At 42.1% G+C, this 16,305-nt stretch overlaps 1 protein-coding gene across 4 annotated transcripts in view; it reads right to left on the bottom strand.

The window, feature by feature from the left end:
* Nucleotides 1-16,305, bottom strand: part of SMAP1 (small ArfGAP 1) — a 91,482-nt gene that overhangs the window by 74,780 nt on the left and 397 nt on the right. Inside the window, exon 1 of one of the 4 annotated variants that reach the window (XM_041477442.1) lies at nucleotides 5,846-7,433. The exons of the other annotated variants lie outside the window; for them this stretch is intronic. The gene's annotated coding sequence lies outside the window, so the exon portion shown is untranslated. Of the gene's footprint in view, nucleotides 1-5,845; nucleotides 7,434-16,305 lie in introns of those variants that run through there. 4 annotated transcript variants of the gene reach the window in all.

Here is a 16,305-nt window from a genome sequence, read left to right as displayed (position 1 = left end):
AACTCTTCTAGGGATGATGATTCAGCACTTCAGGCAGTGGAGCTGGGCAGCCTGTTCCAATGCCTGACTGACATTTCAGATAAGAAATCTTCCTCAATATCTAATCTATAGCTTCCCTGGCACAATTTGAGGCCACTTTCTCCTGTCCTGTCACTGGCTGCCTGGGAGCAAGGGCCAACATTTACCTTGCTACCTCCTTTCAGAGAATTGCAAAATTATTAGGGCTCCCCTGAGCATCCTCCTCTCCAGCATAAACACCCCCAGCTCCCTCAGCTGCTCCTCACAGGACTTGCACTCCAGACCCTTCACCAGCTCCACTGCCCTTCTCTGGACTCACTCCAGCACCTCAGTGTCCTCGCAGTGAAGGGCACAGAATTGGACACAGGATTTGAGGTGCAGCCCCACCAGTGCCAAGCAAAGAGGGACAATCACTGTTCTGGTCCTACTGGCCACACTATTGCTGATACAGGCCAGGCTGCCATTGGCCTTCTCGGGCACACCCTGGCTCACGTTCAGCTGCTGTCAACCAACACCTCCAGGTCCTCTTCCATCAGGCAACTTTTCAACCACTCTGCCCTCAGCTTGTAGCACTGCAGGGCGTTGTGTCCAAGGGCAGGACCCAGCACTAGGCCTTGCTGAACCTTCATACAACTGACCTCAGCCCATGGATAGAGCTTGTTGAGATTCCTCTGTGGAGCCTTCCTGCCTCCTTCCACCAAATCAACAGCCCCACCCAATCTGATATCATCTGTAAACTGACTGAGGGTGCACTCAAGACACTCATCCAGATCATTGATAGAGATATTAAACAGGACTGGACCAAAGACTGAGCCCTGGGGAACCCCACAAGTGACCAGATGGATGTGACTCCATTCACCACTCTCTAGGCCTGGCCACCAAGTCAGTTTATACTGAACAAAAAGTACACCTGTTCAAGCAGCCATGAGCAGGCAAAGTAAAGCCAAATTTCAACCTCTAGACAGTAGAAATATACTGAAATCATCTATAATGACCAGCCAGATTGCTTCATGTACCAATCCTCTCTGCTATATTCGTTTGTGTGGGGATGGAGTTTATTTTCTTCATAGAAAGCTCTAGAATCTGTGCTTTTTGGAATCTGTGTCCAAAACAGTGTCAATAACACACCAATGTTTTAGCTATTGCTGAACACTGCTTACATACCACTGAGGCCTTTTCTGCTCCTCAGACTGTCCTGCCAGTGAGGAGGTTGGGGTGGGCAAGAGGCCAGAAGGGGACACAGCTGAGACATCTGACCCCATCTGACCAAAGGGACACGGCATACAACACTGCGCTCAGCAATAAAACTGGAGTAAGAAGGAGAAAGAGACATTTGGAGTGAGTAACTACATAACTGTTACACATGACAGAACTGCTTTCCTGGATAAGGCTGAACACCCACCTGTTGATGCTTAATTCCTTATTTTGCCTCGCTTGTGGGCACAGCTTTTGCTTTACCTGTCTTTATCTCAGCCCATGAGTTTTCTCAGTCTTATTCTTCTGAGTCTCTCTGCCATCCCACTGGCATCCACATCCACAAAATCCATATCCACTGCAGACATTCATCTACAATCCTCCTCTACATACTGTCTCACTTCCTCTTCAGGTTATGTAGAACAGATCAAGCAGATTTTTAGGCTGCACCTTTCATCTGTCTTAGCTACAGAGAGCTCATTAGCCCATCCTCAAACACTAATATACCACAGTTGTCAGGCACAGGAACAGCGTACCTCACAAATGCAACTCTGGTTTTAACCCTTGAGTTTACTGTAATGGTATTATCAATATTCAGAGCAAAACTTCCAGTGGAGCTCAGGGTACTAAATTAACAAAAGACTGGGGAAAAGTATAGGCTGAAGAGGACAGGCAGAATCACACCTTCTCTCCACTTAAACCTCCAGTGTCATAGACACAAACCTTTCCCACAAATCCCAGGACCTGCATGTCAGGGTAGCTACACCCCAATACTGCACTCCGCCCAAGTCTCGGAAAATGGATCACAACTTGGAGTGCTTCAATACCGCTCCCTGAATCGAGGTTTGAGCCAATCCACACAACTGAAGGCATCTATGCTCTGTGAGATCTATCTTTCAAAGAGCAGGTGTTAACGTCTGTATTTCCTCAGTCAGTGAACAAAAGAACTATAATCTAGGCATAAATGCACTTCCTGAGGCCACTTAGATTAACTTCATATCTCGATCAGATCTAATTAGATCATGCTGCTTAGGGCTTTGCTCAGCTGTTCTGAACAATTCTAAGGCCTATTTCACCTTTCAACTCTTTGAGGAAAAACTCAGTCCAGTATTTGAAAATTTTGTCATTTGTAACCACAAAGTAACTTATCTATACGCAATTCAAATGCATCATGCTACACATTCAAGGCTTAAATGTGCTTTGCAGTTTTCTAAGGGCATCTTCTTGTTATACACAATTCAAATGCATCATGCTACACACATTCAAGGCTTAAATGTGCTTTGCAGTTTTCTAAGGGCATCTTCTTGCTTCCTAAAACTATGTCAGTCTCCTGCATGATGATACTAAATTAAATATAATTCAAACTAGCACAGTTAAACATTCCAGCATGACAGACAATCATCAATACTCAGACATCATTATATCAGCTACATGTGACTGAGAAAGGAAAGAACAGATTCACTTTCAAGTAGTGCTCTTCACAGCTGATTTAACTAGATTTGCATTTAAAAAAATTGAGAGAAAGTTGGGAGGGTTTTTTGTGCAAGTTATTTTTCCAAAGTAATCTTCTGTATTTTGTGTAGAAAATAAGTTGTAGCTGTACAGTATTTTTCCTCTAAGTATCATTTTCTTCAGATATCAGAAGAGAAACGGAATACCAAAGCAGTAGCTGCATTCAGTCTGGAATACAGACTTGTGAGTATGAGTTCAAAGCAGGATTAAGGTTGCTTGACAAGTTATTGATTGTCCAAATTTGCTCTCAAAACTTTGCAAGCCTATCAGGCATGAGATCTTGGATCTGTAGTATTTTTCAAATTCTCACTTAAGACCAAACACTCGACAGAATCCTTAAGTTCCATAAATACATTTTTGGAGTAACCTTTTTAAAGCAGGGACTCCATGAACATCCAGAAAGCTCCACAGAAATCACAGTGAAAAATACAAGTGTCAAGGGGTAGTTAGCATCACTTCTTTCAGGAGTTGCTTGCTCTGGGCTGCAGAACACCTAGAAAATGGAACCAAGGCTTCACAGTCTTTACTAATGAAAATGACAGTTACTTTGTACTTAGAACACACAAGAAACCCTCACCAGTTCTGGTGCATAAACTTTGTCTGGTCATCATGCACCCACCAAAGAGGAGAAAAGAAGATAAAAAACCCCCATGGGTCAAGATAAAGGCAGTTTAATAAAGAAAAGCAAAGACCATATGCAGAAGTAAGAAGAAAAATATTTATTCTCCTATCAGCAGGTGATATCCACTTCCTAGGAAGCGAGGTCTCAGTACACAGCTGGTTGCTCTGGAAGACAAACACCCTGACAACAAAACCTCTCTATTCCCCTGCTTCCTCTTAGCTTTTACTTTGTCACTTGTTACAGCCTGTCCCTTAGGTTTGTTTGGATCAGCTGCCCTGGCTACATCTTCTCACAAACTTTCACCCACCTCCAGTCCTGCGGCCTTTGGGGGGAGGCTGAAGAGACAGCCTTGATGCAGCACTTGCACTGCTCAGCACCAGCTGAAACACTGGTGTGCCATCAACATCCCTCTAGAGCTGCAAAGCACAGCACCATGAGTGCTGCTATGGAAAGTTACCCCACTCTCAGAGAACCCCAGTACAGCAGCTCAGTGCATTTGACATTGAGGATAAGCCAGGTATCACGTGACAATGAGAACAAAGACCAAAAAGCCTGCACTCAGTGTCTTACTGACATGCCTATTTGGTTTCACTCCTGCTTAAGTGCTCAAGCACACTTCCCCCGAAGATCTAAAGGGTGCACATAAAGTGTGGCATCTGCCATGTTTAAAGGGATATTTCTGTCATTCTACAGATAACTGGCAACTGAAAAAATACCCCATATATACATATACACCTTAATGGGATAATCAGCCCCTATATTATAAAAGCATCATTATTTATCAATACATTGGTTGCTTCTATTTATTGCTATGAATGACAAATTTAAACCCTAATGACTTCACACACATTGCCAGGAGCTTATTTCAAATGATCATCCATTCCAGATTGTCCCTTACTGCCATGTTTTGAATCCATCTGCAAGCTCAGCTGCATTCAGAAATACCAGGTTACATGACAAATTACTTCCATTGTCTTTTGCACAATTTTTTATATGACTACTGTGGCCTTTAATCATACCAATGAAGTCCTGTACTATGAAACTTTACTCATTTCCATTCAAAAGACTTCAGTAAAAATGCATTAGATTCTTGTATAGCAATCAATAGCTGAATGTGGAATTTTGCATTCCTTTCCACATCCATGCAAGAGAGAAAGTTACCTACTCCATTTTTTTTTCTTCTTTTTTAAACAAAAAATCATAGTCTGACACAGCTTTTAGAGAAAGAACTGCTCCTTCACCAAACCACACCTGCAAAATCAGTTGCTTGGCAACATTGCCTCCAACTCACACATGGCTGTCCACAGCATGGCTCTCCACTCTGGCAAGCACTGAGCTACAGTCTCTTTTTCTTCCACCATCTACCAGAAACAAACACTTTTCCTGAAGAGAGGAAAGGGGCAATTGACAGTTTAAGACTACTGAGACAGGCAGAACACAAAAACCACAGAGACCAGCTTCCCCCATAAAACTCGTCACAAACTCCATAAGCTACAACATCAGCACTCCCTATATCCACATCTACCACAGACTTGCAGCACAACTATGTTCTCTCTTCCTCCAAGTTCTTCCTCCTCTTCAGATCATTACCTCAGAGCATAAAAGCATCTGGCTTCCTGGTCAGAGGAAGACAAAGCTCATCAGTATTTTGGATAAACAGCAAACAAAACAGGAACTCAGGTTCTTGTGTTTGGGATGTTCCATAGCACTGGGCAGGAGTTCCTTGAGAATATGTACTCAAACATGCAAGTTTATCGTGTAATGGAAAGCAACATGTGATCAAGACAAAACAGTGGAAGATAAGCAGAAGTTAGCAGTATATCACATAATCAGAGTCTAATGTAAACAAAGATGAGTATATATAGGTATTCATTCAAATTTTAAATTTCCCAAGTTATCACTACGACAAAGCAGTTTTGTTTGAATAGATTTTTGTGAAGCCATTCAAGACAAAAATGTTAAGAGAACCAATATTGCATAAGCTCTCAGCAAACATGAATCAAATAAGAGGGCAGAATGGAAGAAAACCAGTAATCCATAGTATCTTTTGTAGATCTGTAGAATCTTTTTTGCCCCAGTCTTCCAGAGGAAATTGTTGTTAGTCATAACATGGAGTTCAAACCAGTAGTTTTAAGATCCAGGGGAATTTCTGACACAAGGGACACTAGCTCTAAGCAACTTTCTACCAGCTCTACAGAGCAGTTAAAGTTGTGAAGTTGTTCTCCCAGCTAGATTTAACATTTCAGTCAAACACAATATATGAGTAACCCTTTTACCACAGCATCGCAATTTGCTTTAAATGGCTAGATTTGGTCCTTTTTGTCTCTGGAAGCACACAAGACAGAAAGATTTCTGTATTTCTTGAAAACTCAAAGCTCTACTACAGTCTGTACTTACTAATCACTTTCTCAAAAAGGACTTCAACTTTAAACAAAGAATCTGCTTTGAATTGACCTAGACTGATATTTGCTCAATGGGGAGAAAGAGAAAAAAAATTACATGGTATCTGCAGTGGGACTCCATATCAGTTTGTAAGTGATTCAACAACTGAAATGGATCTGAAGTGGCAGAGATGGAAGGGACCCTAGAAGATGAGCTAGTCCAAGCCCTGGTGCTCAGAGCACAGAGAGCACAGTAGGTCGCTTAGGGCTGTTCCCAGTCAGATTTTTGGGGCTTCCACACTGCATGCTCCACAGCCTCTCCAGGTAACCTGATCCTGTTCAGCCTTTCCTGGAGAAAAAAAAACAAAGCCAGAAACACACACACAAAAACCCCCAAAAAACAAACAAAACCAAAATGTACAAAAAACCCCAACCAACCAAAAACCCCCAAAACAAAACAAAAAACACCAGAAAACCAAACAAAACAACAATAACAAAACCTTCTTATCTTTCAGTGGAACTTCCTGTGTTTTAATTTGCATTCATTGCCTTTTGGTCCTATCACTAGATATCACAGACAAGTCTGCCTCCATCATCTTTACTTTCTGTCACCAGGTATTTATTTATACACATGCATAAGAATCCCCCCGCATTCTTCTCTCCTCCAGGTTAAAGAATCTCAGTGCTCTCAGCCTCTACTTGACTGTAAGGCACTCTGACCTTCCCCTTCATGCCACTTTGCTAGACTTGCTCCAGTCTGTCCCTGCTTCTTTCTGGAGCCCAGAACAGGACAGCACCACAGATGCAGTCTCACCAGTGCTGAGGAAAGGATCTCCTGCCCCCACACACTGCCCACTCTCTTCTGGAAATTCAGTCCGAGATGTGGTTTGCCTTCCTTGTGGCAAGGGTGCATTACTGATTCATGAGCAATTTTTGATCCACAGCATCTCTTCTGCAATGCCAACATCCCCTCCCTAGGGACAGAGCTTTGCACTTCTCTTTGTTGAATTTCATAACATTCCTGTTGGCTCATTTCTTCCACTTGTTCACTTGCCTGCTCCCAAGTAGCAGCACATCCATCTGGTTTATCAACCACTCCTCCCAGCTTTGCATCCCATCAAGTTTGCCAAGGGAGGGGTCTATCCGGTCACACAGGTTATTAATGAAGATGTTAAACAGTGCTGGCCTGATAACAAACCCTGAGCTACACCAAAAGGGACTGGCCTCCCATTGAACTTTAGGATGCTGATCACCACCCTGAGCTTGGCATTTTAGCCTCTAAGCTATTTTGGATCAACCTCACTGTGTCTTTATGCAGAAAGCGTTTCATCAACTTACCAAAGAAGAGGTTACAAGACAGTTTCCAAAGCCTCATGAAAGGTCAAGGTAAGAAAGCACCCATTGTTCTCATCCACCAAGCTAGTCATCTTGCTTGGTTCAGTGTGGAAGGCTGTTATCAGGTTGGTCACACATTACAACCCCTTGATTAATCCATACCAACTACTGCATATCATTTTTCTCCATGTGTTTTCAGAATTATTTGGTCTGTCACTTTTCAAAGAACAGAGGTAAAGCTGACTGGCCTGAGGTTCCCTAGACATTCCTTCTTGCCCTCTTCAGAGATAGTAAGGACATTTGCTTGAGTTCAGCCCCTCAAACCCATCCCCCCAGTCACCACAACCTTAGTGAATGATAGTCACCACAAAATTACCTTGGCCACCCCATCTCACTCCTGGCTGCATTCTATTAGAGCCCACAAACTTGTGTACAGTGATCCCAAACCTGATCCTTCTCTACTAACTGAGAGTATGCTTTCCTTGCCTAGAATTGCTGAAAACAAGTCTAACTAGTAAAGAACAAAGTGAAGAAGACATTGAATGTCTCAGTTATCTCCACATCCCTTATGAGCAGTTCCCCTCCCATTCAGCAGCAGGCCTACATTTTCTCCATTCTTTTTTCTGCCAATTATCTGTGAATGCCTCCCTTGTTGCCATTCACATATACCTTGTAAGATTAAACTCCACAAGGACATTGGCTTTCTGACCTAGACACATTTGCATGCTTGGATGATGTCTCCAGGCTCTCCCCGGGCCAACATGTTTCTGCTTCCACCTGTTATATGCTTCCTTTTTGTGTCTCAGCTTTTTCAGAAGCTCCTCATTCATTCAAGCAGGACCCCTGGTGCCTTTGTACCATCTATTCATTGTAATATGCCACACCAGAGTTTAAAGAAGTAGTCAACCAGCTTTCCTGGCTCTCTCTGCTCAGAACTATCTTCCAAACGATTCTTCCAAGATCCTTGAACAGAAGAAAATCTTCCTTTCTGAAGATTATGGCTATAATCCTAATTTTGGTTTGATGTCTCCAATTCAGATCCTGAACTGTTCTATCTCATGACCACTGCAGCCAAGACTACTCCTAACCTTTACATTCTCAACTTGTCATTGCTTCTTTGCAAGCACTTGTATTGAGATATGGGCATCAGTGCATGCCAGAAGCTTCCTGGATTACTTAGTCCCTACTGTGCTTTCTCCCCAGAAAATACTAAGGGTGGTCCAAGCACCCTATTAGCAAGAAAGCCTCTTAACATTAGGCTTGAGTTATCTGAGGAAATCCTCATTACTGCTCCTGACCCATAAGCTCTCAACTGGCTCACCCATCTCCAGGTAAAGCTACAGGCAATCCCACTGCTCTCACAGCAACTCCCCTTTACCACCATCCCAGCCTGCCCTTCCTAAGCACCTGTCCTTACCCATTGCAGTCCTCCAGCTGTGAGCTATCCCACTCAGCAATGCCAATAAAAATCATAGCTCACTCCTAACTCATTCTACTCTACCATAATATCTGAAAACAACTTGCTGACAGTACAGTGAAGATGGATTTAACTAGTCACGGGTTCATCAGCCTAACTCTTCAGAACCACCTCAACATTAAAATAAGGTATCACTGAACAACTTTGCCTGTTCACAAGGCAAAATCATTATGTCTAGGAGAATTTAGCTGCGGCCACAACAGACACTGTGAAGCACCAGAGTTCTTAAAGTAAAGCTGAATCATGCTCAAATGAACCTTATAAGCCAGTCCAAGACAATGTGACACCTGAGCTAAATCAACTGCTGACTACTCCCTGAGTAACATCTGATAATTGACTCTCCTAAATGCTATAGGATGCATGCATTAAAGAGGGAGTCACCTTTCCAGGAAAGGGTACCTCCCTAAAAGTCTGCTTCTCACATAGATATATCTAATTGCTTCCTCATATACAAGGACATGATACAGGCTGCAGCACAGTTGCTCTTTCTTCTTTATAGCATTCAGACCAAAGATGGAAGACAGCATTATTCCATTACGCAAAAGGAAATTCAGGAACAAAGCAAAGACCAAGTGGTACCAACAGCATCCCGCAGCAGCAGCTTTTTCACATCACTGAAGGGTGGCAGAACTACAGCTTCAGGGCCACTTGAAGATACACACATGTAGACCTCACCAAAAGAACTGGGGTGTTTTGCATGGTCTCATCAATAGCAATAATCACTTTTCAGGAACTGTCCCATCCTTAAGGTCCACACAACAGAAACAGCTTAGACTGCCAATAACTTCTAAACATAGGGCAGCAAACTAGGCATATAAGGATTTCTCCATCTGTATAATATGCCTCAGAGAATCTAAAGATTTGCAACATAATAAAAATTAAAAATAAGAAGACCCACAAATATTTCTATTAGTAGTCACAGAAATAATTGGGTTGAAAGGGACCTCTGGAGGTCACCTAGTCCAGCCTCTTGTCAAAGCAATGCTAAGTTCTAAGTTACATCATTGCTGCATTGGGTCTCACATAGTCAAGTTCATTTAAGTCATGAAGAATGGAGATTGCATCCACTGGGGTAAAAAGCCTTCAATTTTGCAAATAACCCTGTTCTATTACAAGCTAAACTTATTTCCTGTGACTTATTTGAAAATATTTTTCTGCACTGTAAGAGTCAGGAGATGGAAATAACACCCTTCCTCACAGGGCCCACTAGTGTCACCCAACACTGCAACACCCCATTCAGAAGTCCTAAGCTAAGGCTGCCATACTTTTTTCCCCACCAAATGAGGAGTCTTAAGGGCTCTTTTCTTGGGGGAGATAATTATCTTTCTCAGGGCTGCAACAGCAACTAATTCCTAAGTTTCAGTCTCATCCAACCAGTGTCAGCAACAAGTAAGAGCACATGGAATGAGAGCATTGAGGTAGTTTTATTTTGTAGCAGGACATCAGGAAAAAAAATCCTGGTTATACAGCCCCAAGAGAGACTAAAGTAGTTCTGGCCCTTAAGGGTCTCTGAAGGTACTGTCTTTGACAAAAAGGTCAGAAAACTAGCAGCTAAGTACCAGATTATCACTAGGACTTCCAGTGATACAGTTCCTTACTATTATTAGAGCTCAATATATATAATTTCATTTGCTAAGCTTAAGTAAGAACAGCCCTGAATCAAAATGCGTTGCTTTCATTATACCTTATGGAAGGATATTGCAAAACCCCACTGGAGAGCCAGAGGCCTCCAGTTGTATCTGTCAATTCATATTCCAGTCTGTTACACTCACATGATCTTTCCCAAGCTTATCTTGCAGAAGCAATGCGAACCCTGAAAAAGAAACACACAAAGAAACACCAGCAATTTCTTGCTCCAAGTGACCTGCAGTAACACCTGCTATTTGCAACAACTGGTACAGAATATCCATACAGCACAATCAGCGACTAGTAAGCTAGTACTTTGTGTTTGAACTTTAGCACCAGAGATGACGTGTGAAACTGACCTCCAGCATAATACAACTGTGTTCTACTCCCTATAGTGTACTCTCAGGGGTTTCTCCACCTGAGGAGGAAGACAGGAAAGATTTTCACCTGAGGAGGTACAGCAGCCAGTGCCTTGCCCTAGTGTGACCTCTGTCAATGAGCTGTCACAAAGCTTTCTTACGCTGACAGTGAGGCAAAAGCTGATGCCTTGCACAGGCTGAGGGCAGTGAGCTGTAAGAGTTATCCATCTGCTTGAGAAAGAAGTACACTATCTACTAAAGTATACAGGCAAGATTAAGACACTTAAAAGACCAGACATCAAACAAGCAAACAGCAAGGCAGCTTCACAAAAAGTGATGATCATACACAAATATTTAAGTTGGTCTCCCAGCCATAGAAGAGTTAATATGCAAGATTTGAATGTCTACACAAAGGAGTCTGAACAGCTGTAAACATATCTGGGATATTCCAGACTCCATTCCATAGCTAGCTTGCCCACTTACTTATACTGTATTTCTTTTCTCCCCCATGCTAAGAGACACCATGCTTGGGATTGGTTAGTTGTTAGGGAAGTTAAAGTTCTAGCAGCACACACATCCGTACCACAATCTTTCCTGTCGAGTCTCTCTCCACACTCCCAAGGGCCCGTACCTGCCACTCTTAAGACAGAAGGCCAAGCTTTCAGTCATATACAGATATTCAATGACTGTACAGTACAACTATAAATACTGAAAAATATTCTCATTAATAATATAATATAACCTAAGTAAACCAATTTTAATCTGGTTGAAAAAGCAACAGTGTCAGTGTGCTGCTTTCTACTGTGATTTTGGTAACAGATCATTTAAACAGGCTTCAAGCACTATCACGCATGAAGTAAGTAAACATAAAAAAAAAAAAAAAACACACACCAAAAAAACCACCTCAGAACACTTCCTCTGATACAGAAATTTATTCACCTTTTCTGAAGGCCCAAAACATCTACAGTTGTTTACACCAAGGTTTGCAAGTTTCCAATTATCTTATTTTAACTTGATTACAGTTTTAAAAAAATCTAAAGCACTTGACAGCTCAGGTAATTGCTTTCTTGATAGGGAGATGAATTTACAAACTTCAGTAGTCAGTCCATTGGTATTAGAGACAGCATCCAAATACAAGCACAGCAGACAGAAAAGGTACGTCAGAGAACATTCACATTGTTTTTTATTAGAAGGGGACAAGATATTCAGCAGAATCGAATGACTGTCCATCTAAGCAAGCAAGCAAGCCTGTAAACTGAAGGCCATCACCAGTCTTGGTCTAGTGCGACTGCCTCTGTAAATGGGGACCACAAGACTGATTACTGTTCCTAATCATGTTTGAAACGAATCTCTTTTTGTGCTCCATCACACACTTCAACTTCTAAGTACTTGATTCAGTATTTAATATCAGCATCCTAACAATACCAGCCTTGCTGCCAAGCAATAAGAACACAAGTCTAGAAGACTTCTAGTATGTTATAAGCAGGTACCAACAACACAGAAATGGCAAATTATAGCCCCTATAGTCAAAGGGTCCCTGACTGATGTTAACAGTTTGAGGTTTTTTATTTTGGTTTCAATTGACAGATTTCTAAGAGGTGTTATTCCTTAAGGGATTCAAATATCAGGATTGAAACAACAATTTTAAAAATGCATTACCCTCCCTCTACAATGAAAAGAAAAATTCAAATGCTTTACAATAGCTTTCCACATAGTCTACATACCTGATACAGCTTCTCCTACATCCTTCCAATTCCTGCCAGCTTTACTTAGTTATACAAACAAAAGGATCACAAAGGAATTTCAGATGCCTCTCTTTCAAAAATTCAGGGTGGCTTAAGCTATTGTCAACATACCCTACTATTTCCTACAAGTATCAGAAACAGTACTGTAACTTCTTCCTAGTAACATAACACTGGGAAGACATCAACTGCCTTATGCAGACAGCTGTTCAGATAGGGATGTAAAGAACAGACAGTACACAGACAAGAACTGCCTTGTCAAATGTCATCCCAGCCTCCTCACTCGTTCAAAAGTCTCAGTGATTGCAAAGACAGTTCCAGAACCTTTAATTTTCAGGCTTCTTCCCCACAGAAGTATCGTCTCGTCTTTCTGACGGCTGCAAGATTTACAATTTGAAGGTGACATATGGCAACTACCGTATGGCCCTACAACAGGTAGTTTCCAACACAATTTAGCAGCAACAGTTAGATTCATAGCAGCTATTTAAACAGGCCAAAGTCAAATACAGAATAAAAATTACTTCCAGAAACTGTTGCCAGGGTCAGCAATCCTAATTGTCATTTCATACTACTCTGGCAGATGTGTCCTCAGCTGCATTCTTCACCTACAAAGCCACCCAATGTATCTGCATGCCTCACATTTGAAGAAGCAGACCACAAATCAAAGGATAGGTTTGTTCTGGATACAAGACCACTGCTAATGACAGAAAGATTATTTTGAGGATGACCAAGAAATACCTTTTCTAATTCTTACACAGAGCAAGCATGCAATAAATACTGAAAAGGTGCATGCTTCAAATTTCTTTGCAGGCAATGCATACGGCAGTCCTATATGTGGGCAAGGAAAGCTAAGTCAGTAACTTAGGAGTAATAGCATGGTAGTGAGATCCTGTACCGCCTTTTTGAAGCAAGAAGTAAAAGCCAGCAGAAAAGCCTTACTGATATGAAGGAAGAGTTCAACAGTAGCATTACAGTAGATGCAGTGAAAGTAATGAGTGGTAAATATGCTAATAGGGCCACACATACAGTTTTTAGAGTCAAAAGGATATTTGTAAGATTTTAAATCATGTCTAGCTACTTAAGAATTCCCAGAACCTCAAAGAATAGCAGTTAGATATACAAGTATAACCTGCAAGACTTCCACAACCTTTGGATGTGACTATCTGAAAAGAAGCCCAGGGTACATGTAATCAAGTTTAAGAGATACTATAATATCTAGGGTAAGAGAAAGGAATTCGTTTCAGTTAAGTGCCCGTGCTGAATTGACAGCTATCTGAAAGACCATACTGAAACAAGTACTGCCAGAATAAGATCCAAGACAACTGCAACTCAGTTAAAACAACTGGAGTTAACCATGAAGATGTTACCCCACAATTAGGTGCACAGAAAAGAAAACACAGAACTTGGAGGATCCTACTGAGCAACAGAAAAGAGAAGGACAGACAAAGGAGCAAAGTTCACACAAGAGAGGAAAGTAACAGAAACTAAAGCAGACAACATTGCAAAGAAAAAAAGAATACATTACATTAAAAGAACTAAAGACATGCTGAACTAGGACTGACGAAAGAGAAGTCCTTAACATTTTGTCATATTAATGACAAATGGCTTAATTTCTGGGGAATCCAGGATCAACAGGCTCTCCAGTGGAACTGACCATAGGGAACTCCAGCCTAATAACAAACATGACTAGAGATGAAAGGGATGCTGTTAGTGTTGCAAGAGGTGAAGGAGACCTCACAGGCTGGAGAATGCCAGACAGCTGGCAGGCTCCGGTCAGCTAACAGAGCCACGTTAATAGCTGCTCCCTCTGACAGCTCTGCATTCCAGGACTAGCAAAACTACAGCTTTGCCAGACAGCAGCAAGTCATGAGCACTCATACACCACGGATTAAACATGAAACACATTAGGAAAAAACAGCTGGCTGCAGCCTTTAAGCAAGAGTTCAACAGTGGCATTGCATGCTCATGATAAGCTTGATTTTCAACTTAACAACTGATAATGTTTCCTTTTTTTCTGAGCTGTCCTCTGGAAGTATACAGAAATCCAGACTTTAGCATATAGTGGAAGCATCTCAACATTATTCACACAACCCCCCTTCCCAGAAGGAAACTTCCTAAACTTCAAGCAAGAAATCTCCACAAACTGCGGATATATGGCCACATCTCAGTCAAATGTCTTCAGAAGAGCTGCAACTAAAGCAAGTTTATCATTCCACACTCTTCCTTCCAGCTAAAAAAAAACCCCAAACATACACAGTACAGGCAAAGTCAGATAGCACTACAAAGCTAATATGATACAAGATTTAAAATAAAAATTGCTACAACGGGATGAAGCAAACGCAACTTAAACTTGAAGGGAAGAACAGAATACATAAAAGAGAAACCGCCAAACCACAAGTCCCTCACATTGCATCACCCAGTATTTTCATGCCAGCTTTCCTGGAGACAGAGTGAAAGCAAGCCATACTTCTGGCATACAGAGAGACAGCAAAAGAGAAAAGCAAGACGCTTTCGAAAGTGCCATCAGATTTTAGTAGGTAAAACAGTCTACCAGAAATTTGAAAATGGAATGAATATGCACTAGCAGAAGACAGTCTGGTCAAGATATTGGTAGGTCCTCCAGAGCCTGAACAGGAAAAAAACCAAATTCAAGATACACCAAAGCTTGATCTTATGAAAGAAGGCACCAAAGAAAAGAACAGTGAATAAAACCACTCATTAACACAAATATAAGGAAAAGGAAGCTGAAAGCGTCAGCCCTGCTGAACTGAAAGGGCAAAAGATACCAAGCACTGAGGGCTACAGAGACTTACAAATATTTTGACTAAGCAAGAGTTAGAAAGAGAAAACTCAGAAGACAGGACAAGTAACTGGAGAATTCTAGACTCCAGTCTTGAGCAACACAGCCCTCAGGTTGATGCTATAGAACAACTTACATGTGGAATTCCATCAGCAAGCAACACCAAGCAGCATTCAGCACGGAAATACAAAGCACTAATAAAACATAGAAATGTGCTTCTTCCAGAAAGCCACTGGCTACAAAGAGTCATTTACATAGTAAACAGCTGCCAGGGAGCAAGAGGAGCTCTGTTAGGAAATGTTATTTACAAAATATATAAAGACCCATTATCTTGGGTGTAATCCATATAATGTACTGCTAAGAGTTTATATTAGGACAATACAGTCTCCTCTCTGATTGTGCACAGCAAGACTTGAGTGCACAGTGAAAACCAGTAGCACACACAGATGGGAAGAGAATTTACAAACACAGCGCCATTTCTGGTTGCTCAAACGAAGCTCACTCACACTTCACCTCCACTTTATGTGGAGAAGGACTGAACAAGGCAGCTCTGGCATTAATCATACACTGTGAACTCCCAGTTGTTATTCAGGAAGCACTAGACTTAATAACTTAGTATGTAGCCACCTTACCTAGAACAAGATCATAATAAATTGACTCTAGATGAAAGGATGTGCTACAATTTTCCATTTGAAAGCCACAGAATCCAAGGTAAATACAAATGCAAATACATATCTACTTTTGTGCAGGAAAAAAAAATATACTAAAGCACTGTAAGATTTGCCATCTTTAATATTCCATTCATGGCCAAAGCCACATCTGTGACACATTTAACCAGACTCGGACATCCAGATTCACAGAGCCTGGTATTCTGACTGAGTCAGCAAGGCTGGGTATATTGTTTTGGACACCCCACATTCAACTCATCTGGCATCTACCCCTGGCATTGGCCAGTCCCTTCCCGAAGGCCACGGCCCGCTCCAGATCGATACCTGGCAGCGCAGGAAGCGGACGCGGCCGTGAAACTTCAGGAAAGGGCTGGGCCGGTCATTGCATAAAGCCCGGCTGGGGCTTCCTCGCTGGAGGACGAGGCGGCTGCAGCCGAGCCCATGGACGAGCGGAGCGCGGCTCGCACGGAAATGTCAGGCTGTCTGTCTGTCTGTCTGCCCGGCCCCGCTGCCCCCGAGCCCGACCCCGCTGCTGCCGTCCCCGGGCCCGCTGTCGGGAGGCCCTCTGACA

The sequence above is a fragment of the Pyrgilauda ruficollis genome, unplaced genomic scaffold (genome assembly GCF_017590135.1).
Source record: "Pyrgilauda ruficollis isolate IOZ18807 unplaced genomic scaffold, ASM1759013v1 scaffold40, whole genome shotgun sequence".
NCBI classification, from domain to species: Eukaryota; Metazoa; Chordata; class Aves; order Passeriformes; family Passeridae; genus Pyrgilauda; species Pyrgilauda ruficollis.
This window is presented reverse-complemented; position numbering and strand designations above follow the sequence as displayed.